Source organism: Leptodactylus fuscus, chromosome 6 (assembly GCF_031893055.1).
Source record: "Leptodactylus fuscus isolate aLepFus1 chromosome 6, aLepFus1.hap2, whole genome shotgun sequence".
Taxonomy (NCBI): domain Eukaryota; kingdom Metazoa; phylum Chordata; class Amphibia; order Anura; family Leptodactylidae; genus Leptodactylus; species Leptodactylus fuscus.
In genome coordinates this window covers 108,213,918-108,221,637 of record NC_134270.1, presented here as the reverse complement: position 1 = coordinate 108,221,637, position 7,720 = coordinate 108,213,918, and positions in this window count along the sequence as shown.

The window sequence follows — 7,720 nt, the reverse complement described above, 5'->3', positions numbered from 1 at the left end:
TTGGAATCACAAACAGAACATGGATTTATTGGTAGACAATTCGCTTCTAGTCCATAGAAGTCCAGGTTTCTCATTTATGACATCACGGTGAAGGAACCGACAGTGGCTGGATATCAATGGCAGAACACGTGAAGGGTACCATGACACCAAATATTCTTCTGCTAGGCGCCTGTAAATGGCTAGTGCAGAAGCAGGAATGTGGAATGATGGTGTGAACTGTGTCTGAATGATCAGCCAGGAAACTGAGGGAGCAGCTCCTGCTTGTCTATGGATCAAATGATCCTCTCCATTGGTGGTCTGTTAGTGCTGCCTGGAGCCGGTTCACCATGTGTAACTACAGCTCCTAACACCTCCTAACAGCTAGGTCCAAATGGCCAAGATGGTGAGTAATTCATTGAATCAACCATCCTGCTTGTCTCAGTTCAATGATGCATTCTCTCTCAAAGCCATCAACTGGGCAAAATGTCCTTTGCACCTGAATGTGATTTTGCAGAAAAATATGTTTTTAAACATTCCCACACCTGCTGGTGCACCTTGGGTTCCATTCTTAGTGCTACCCATAGTCACCATAGCACAGGAGGCTTCCCCATATCTTACACATGTCCCACAAGAGGCACATGCAAGTGGCTACAGATAGCCACTTGCATGAGCGTGAATAGTGTACTCCAGCAGGTGAGGGAATGTCCTTGGTGCACTATTAGTCTCATTTACATATTATTAAAAAACATATTTCTCTGCAAAACCGCTTATTTGACTACAAGAACAAGAAGATGTTTCTAAAGTCTCAGAATGCACTTATCGCCACTACTGTGACACTATGGTGGGAAGATGTCATCATACAACATTATTTGCTTCCTTAGCATGCGGATAAGTTAAATAGAACGTGTTCCACTATTTAGGCATCTGTTATTGATGTGTATGGCTGTATGAAGACCTTCTGCATCAAGTTGGAGACCAGAGGAAATGAGCAGGCGAGAACTGTTGTTGAATAACAATAGCTAAGTGTTACAGATTCATATTTATATGGCACAACTGACCACTGGGGGCATTATTACTTTCCTGAGAGTCACTGGGGGCATTATTACTTGCCTGGGAGTCACTGGGGAGCATTATTAGGTGCTTGGGGCCACTTGGTGCATTATTAGATGTCTGAGGGCCGCTGAGGAGCCATATATTGTGTGAGAGTCAGTAAGGTAGCATGGTAAATGATGAATTTTTACATGTACTGAGTGGGGAAGCCACAGGATAGTATATCTTTGAGGGTGCAGTCACACGATTCAATAAAATGTAAGAAGGTCATGACTCAGTTCAAACATCTCATCGTCAATGTTGTATTTTCAGAAGAGAAGCACTGGAAGTGAGATGCTTACATAGTTCTACATACACAATGGCTGACTCACTGTCTGGAGGCCTCCTATACCTCCAAATACAAAGGAATTGTGATTCTGATTGGTAACAGACTGCCACATTCTATAGAAAGGATATATGCAGACAGTCAGGGTAGATTCTTATGTGTGGACATCCTCATTGCAGGACTTTTTAAATGTGTATACTCCTACTACTTTGAACCACAATCTTTACTATGGGACTTGCACCCTCTGATCCTAGCTAGAGACTTGAAGGCCACATTACACACATGATCAAATCAGGCCACTCATCCACACTTCCAATACCCCCACAGACCTTGCTAACTCTGATATGCCACTTGGATCTTTGTGACCCATGGTTCCACCCAATCGATAGGGATTATACATTTCAGTCCCAGGTCCATTAAACCTATTCTTGAATAGGTTTCAAGAATACCACTCCATAGTTCCCTGTTTGAAGATTTAACCTTTCTCCCAATAATAATCTCATAATGTCATGTACCACACTGTTTAACAACTGTACTGAATTGTTCTGTTTATTTCTCTTGTTACTTGTCGAGTTGTAACTTTTCACTTGTAAAACTAATAAAAACTTTGTATGAAAAAATAAAATAAAAATCTCAGACCACGCTCTGGTGTTGACTTCCCCAGCGAAGCAAAGTATCATTTGGAAATTTCCATCCTACTTATATACCTAATAGATTGTAAGCTCTTGCGGTCAGGGCCCTCTAACCCACTGTGCCAGTCCGTCACTGTTAGTATTATATCTACCTGTATATTCTGTGTATTGTATGTAACCCACTAATGTAAAGCACCATGGAATTAATGGTGCTATATAAATAAACAATAATAATAATAATAATAATAATAATAATAATAATAATAATACCTTGGTGGACTTTCAAGCATACTTGAGAGCTAATTGGACACTGACCTACGGAAAGCCCAACATGACCATATAGCAGACTCAAAACAGGAGAATAGGTAGACCCTAAACCAGGCCAAAACACTCTTAAACATATTCATCCAGAGTCAGACAAAATGTCATACCATACTTGTCCAGAACAGTTACTATAGATGGGGCAACTGAATGGGCCCTCTCCTAAACTTTCAAGGCCCCCTCGATGTTCGCAGGGGTTCACAAGTTCGCTCTGCACAAGTGAACATAAAATAACTGATATTCCCTACACCTATTTTGAAAACCTATTTAGAGCCCCATCCACAATTATGTACTCACTAACCATGTCCAAACTTACAGAACAGTTTTTTCTTTTGGAGATGGATATCATGAACAAGAAGGTCAAAACCGCACTCAACACTGCCCCTTTCAATAAGATGCCGGGACCAGATTGTCTCACCAGCACATATTATAAGAGACTATTCCCTGAAATATTTCTGTACCTGACCCAACTTTTCAGTAAGACCAGGTTCTGTCTCTGTTCGGGGATTCCGTTCCGCTTTCAGCTTTAAAAATGTAGAGAGAAAAGTTTTGCAAGCCAGAACCCCACAAAGTGAAGCTTGAACAAAGGTGTGAACCTAGCGTAAGATATACAAAAACCATTGTATGATAGAGGTATCTGCGGGCACAGATACAGTTTTGTTACCCAACCTGAACCATAATCCAACGTTTCCACAACTATACCAGCCGATAGTGCTTCTAAACTATGACTACAAACTGTTAACTAAAATCCTAGTGACACAACTCCAGTCGAATAGACACGCGTCTATGCTATTTAGTCTGGATGGGGAATGAGGATAAAGCATTCAAATAGGTACCATGGCCTTTTCTTTACCAGAAACTACAAAAGCGCGATATTGGCCCTGTTTTCATATTCTTTCTCCAACATCTTCACACAGTTTTTATGGGGTTTTCCGGGGTTTTTTTACAGATAGACAAAAAATGTGGTGAAATAATTTCCTTCAAATTTTATCCACACCTATCATGAGCATGATGTCATCAATGATGAAAATAGCATATGTCTAAACTTTATTGACTGCCAGAGCAGGCAGGAGAGTGAGAGGGCTGCTCCTGGTCACCAGACAAGCCAGCACCTAGTTCACAGCAGTAATTAGAGGCAGCAGAAGCAGAAAGGTAGAAAAATGCAGGGGGGCATTCTTTTGTGAGTGGCACTGACAATGTCAGGCTTGCAATATGGTAGATATTTAGGGAAAGTGGTGGAGAGTGAAGGAGTGTGTATCAAGTACAAAAAAAATATGAATGCTTTATCATTATAATTATGCAGGGTTCCAAAAACTGCAAACATTTTTGTAACATCTTTTCCTGTTCGGGCCTCTGCGCCACCCTCCGCTCGCACGCTGTTTCACAGGAGGCGTGTTCAGTTGTGATCCTTCAAAACTGCTTGAGCAACACGTCCACTCCGAACTCTCCTCCTATCTCTCGTCCAACCTGCTCTTTGATAGACTAGTCAGGCTTCAGACCCTGTCACTCCACTGAAACTGCCCTAACATAAGTCACTAATGACCTTCTAACCGCCAAAGCCAAGCGCCATTACTCTGTCCTCCTCCTTCTTGACCTCTCCTCTGCCTTTGACACAGTTGACCACTCCCTCCTGTTAGAAATTCTCTCACCCCTTGGTATCTCAGACCTGGCCCTTTCCTGGATCTCCTCATACCTCACCGACCGCACATTCAGCGTCTCACACTCACACACCACCTCCTCACCACGCCCTCTCTCTGTAGGTGTCCCCCAAGGCTCCGTCCTAGGACCCATCCTGTTCTCCATCTACACCCTTGGCCTGGGCCAACTCATAGAATCTCATGGTTTTCAATACCATTGCTATGCCGATGACACCCAAATATACATCTCTGGACCAGACATTACCTCCCTGCTGGCCAGAATTCCAGATTGTTTAGCAGATGTAGTCTCCTTCCTCTCCTCCCGCTTTCTCAAACTCAACATGGAGAAAACAGAGTGCATCATCTTCACCCCACCCTGTATGGCCCCCCACCTGACCCACCTATCAAAGTTAACGGAACCACAATTACCCCTGTCCCACAGGCCCGATGCCTTGGGGTAACCCTGGACTCCGACCTATCCTTCAAGTCACACGTTCAAACCCTCAACACTTCCTGCCGCCTCAAACTCAAGAACATCCATCGAATCCGCTCCTTCGAATCCAGCTAGCACCCTCACCCCCCTCCAGTCCACCTTAAACTGCGCTGCTCGTTTAATTCACCTCTCCCCCCGATCTTCATCGGCTGTTCCCCTCTGCCAATCCCTTCACTGGCTACCTATAGCCCAGCGAATTGAGTTCAAGCTACTAATGCTAACATACAAAGCCATCCACAACCTGTCCCCTCTATATATCTCCGAACTAATCTCCCGCTACCTGCCCCTATCACCACACCACCATCTGTACAGTCTCCCCCCTCTCCTTCTGTTTCTATCCCCCTTCCCTCATAGAGTGTAAGCCCTCACGGGCAGGGCACTCTACCCCACTGTGCCAGTCGGTTATTGTTAGTATTATATCTACCTGTGTATTCTGTGTATTGTATGTAACCCCCAAATGTAAAGCACCATAGGATTAATGGTGCTATATAAATAAACAATAATAAAAATGTTGGTTCAGGATATCACGGGACTCACAGCTGAACATACTGGAATACTCAGTACAAAATTTACCATCAGACAAATACACTGGGATGACCCTTAGACACTACACAAATCATAAATCACTCCATTAAGAGGCCACACAATGGACTTCTCTCTACAGGGATGGACTAATTCCATTGCTTGTGGGCTTGTGAGCAGGTCCAGTCCTTTAGGAGTTAGGGTGCATTCACATGGAGGAAAATGGTGAGGAATTTGGTGTGGATTCAGCGTTTACAAAAAAAAGCCTCCTGTTGACTTCAATGGGTTCCTTTTTCTGCTAGCATTTTCCTCCGTGTGAATGCACCTTAGGGTGAGTTCACACGGAGTAAAGTGCCGCGTGATGTGGCACGTATACACCACGTGAGATTTTGCGGGCCGTATACGCTCCCATTGATTTCAATGGGAGCCGGGATCGTATACGCGACCCTATTTTGCTATAAGAAGAGAAAAGAGTCCTCCTTGCAGGATTTTTCTCTCTGCTGATTTTAAGCAGAATTTGGGACAGGCTCGAATGCTAGTGTGAACTTTTGATGGAAACTCAGTTATCCTTCAAGGTCATAATGTGGCCCCTTTACCTACTGGGCCCCTGTTGGACCAATGATATAGCAGACTCTGGTTACTCCACAGTATGAGCAGCAATGACAGATTCTGTATCCCACAAAAGGTAAAAAAAAACACAAAAAAACAAAACTTCACATTTTAGTACAAAGGTGCCCTCTAGTGGTGATATGATATTATATACCTATGCAGTGATTTGACATTGGCAAAAAAATTATATTTTACATAGGCCAGGGAAGATGAAAAAAATAAAAATAAATCATATCTTTCCCTGGAGCTCTAATACCTCCCAGCAGGGTCTGGTCCTGCCAGTCCATTGTTGTCTTACAGTTTAATTATCTGCTGCACGTGACCATCTTAGCAGGGCCGGTTTTAGACAAAGTGGGGCCCTGAGCAAAATTAAAAGTGGGGCCCCACTTGTACATACAATATGGTCAAATTCTGTTAATTCAATGTTCCGCAGTGCCTATCACTGGTACTTACAGGGGTCTTCTTAATGTTTTTTTAAGTGGATGTTTGTAAATTTGTAAGGTTGTTTTGCCTAGGCAAATGAGTTGCTTCTGTGCCTTATCTTTAAAGATCAGGTGCAAAAGCAACAAGGCACATGCCCTTCTCTATACACTAAAAAATATTGATATACATACAAAGTTATCAAATAAGACTGCTATACCAGTACTAAATACTGTCACATCACCTGGTGACCGCTATACCAGGACTAAATACTGTGACATCAGACACTGACAACTATACCAGGACTAAATACTGTCACGTCACCCGCTGACAGCTGTACCAGGACTAAATACTGTCATATCACCCACTGACACCTATACCAGGACTAAATACTGTCACATCACCCGCTGACCGCTATACCAGTACTAAATACTGTCACCTCACCTGTTGACCGCTATACCAGGACTAAATGCTGTCACGTCACCAGCTGACTGCTATACAAGGACTAAATACTGTCACGTCACCCGCTGACCGCTATACCAAGACTAAATACTGTCACGTCACCCGCTGACCACTATACCAGGACTAAATATTGGCACATCACCCGCTGACCGCTATACCAGGGCTAAATACTGTCACTTCACCCACTGACCACTATACTAGGACTAAATACTGTCACGTCACCCGCTGACCACTATACCAGGACTAAATACTGTCATATCATCCGCTGACCACTATACCAGGACTAAATACTGTCATATCATCCGCTGACCACTATACCAGGGCTAAATACTGTCACTTCACCCACTGACCACTATACTAGGACTAAATATTGTCACGTCACCCGCTGACCACTATACCAGGACTAAATACTCTCACGTCACCAGCTGACTGCTATACCAGGGCTAAATACTGTCACTTCACCCGCTGACCACTATACCAGATCTAAATACTGTCACATCACCTGCTGACCACTATACCAGGACTAAATACTGTCACGTCACCCGCTGACCACTATTCCAGGATTAAATACTGTCACATCACCCACTGACCGCTATACCAGGACTAAATACTGTCACGTCACGCACTGACCACTATTCCAGGATTAAATACTGTCACATCACCCACTGACCGCTATACCAGGACTAAATACTGTCACGTCACGCACTGACCACTATTCCAGGATTAAATACTGTCACATCACCCACTGACTGCTATACCAGGACTAAATACTGTCACGTCACCCACTGACTGCTATACCAGTACTAAATACTGTCACGTCACCCGCTGATCGCTACACCAGGACTAAATACTATCATGTCACCCACTGACCGCTATACCAGGACTAAATACTGTCACATTACTCGCTGACCGCTATACCAGGACTAAATACTGCCACGTCACCCGCTGACCTCTATACCAGGACTAAATACTGTAACGTCACCCGCTGACCGCTATACCAGGACTAAATACTGTCACATCACCCACTAACCGCTATACCAGGACTAAATACTGTCACACCACCTGCTGACTGCTATACCAGGACTAAATACTGTCACATCACCTACTGACCACTATACCAGGACCAGAGGCCGCTGATTGCCTTCGGTGGTCTTATGACTGCAGAGGTCAATCAGCGGTTTCAACCGAAGGGATCCAGGACTTCACAGATGAATGGTAACGAGTTTTACTTCTAGAAGCAGAAGGACTGGACCATGCTGGGAGGACCCTG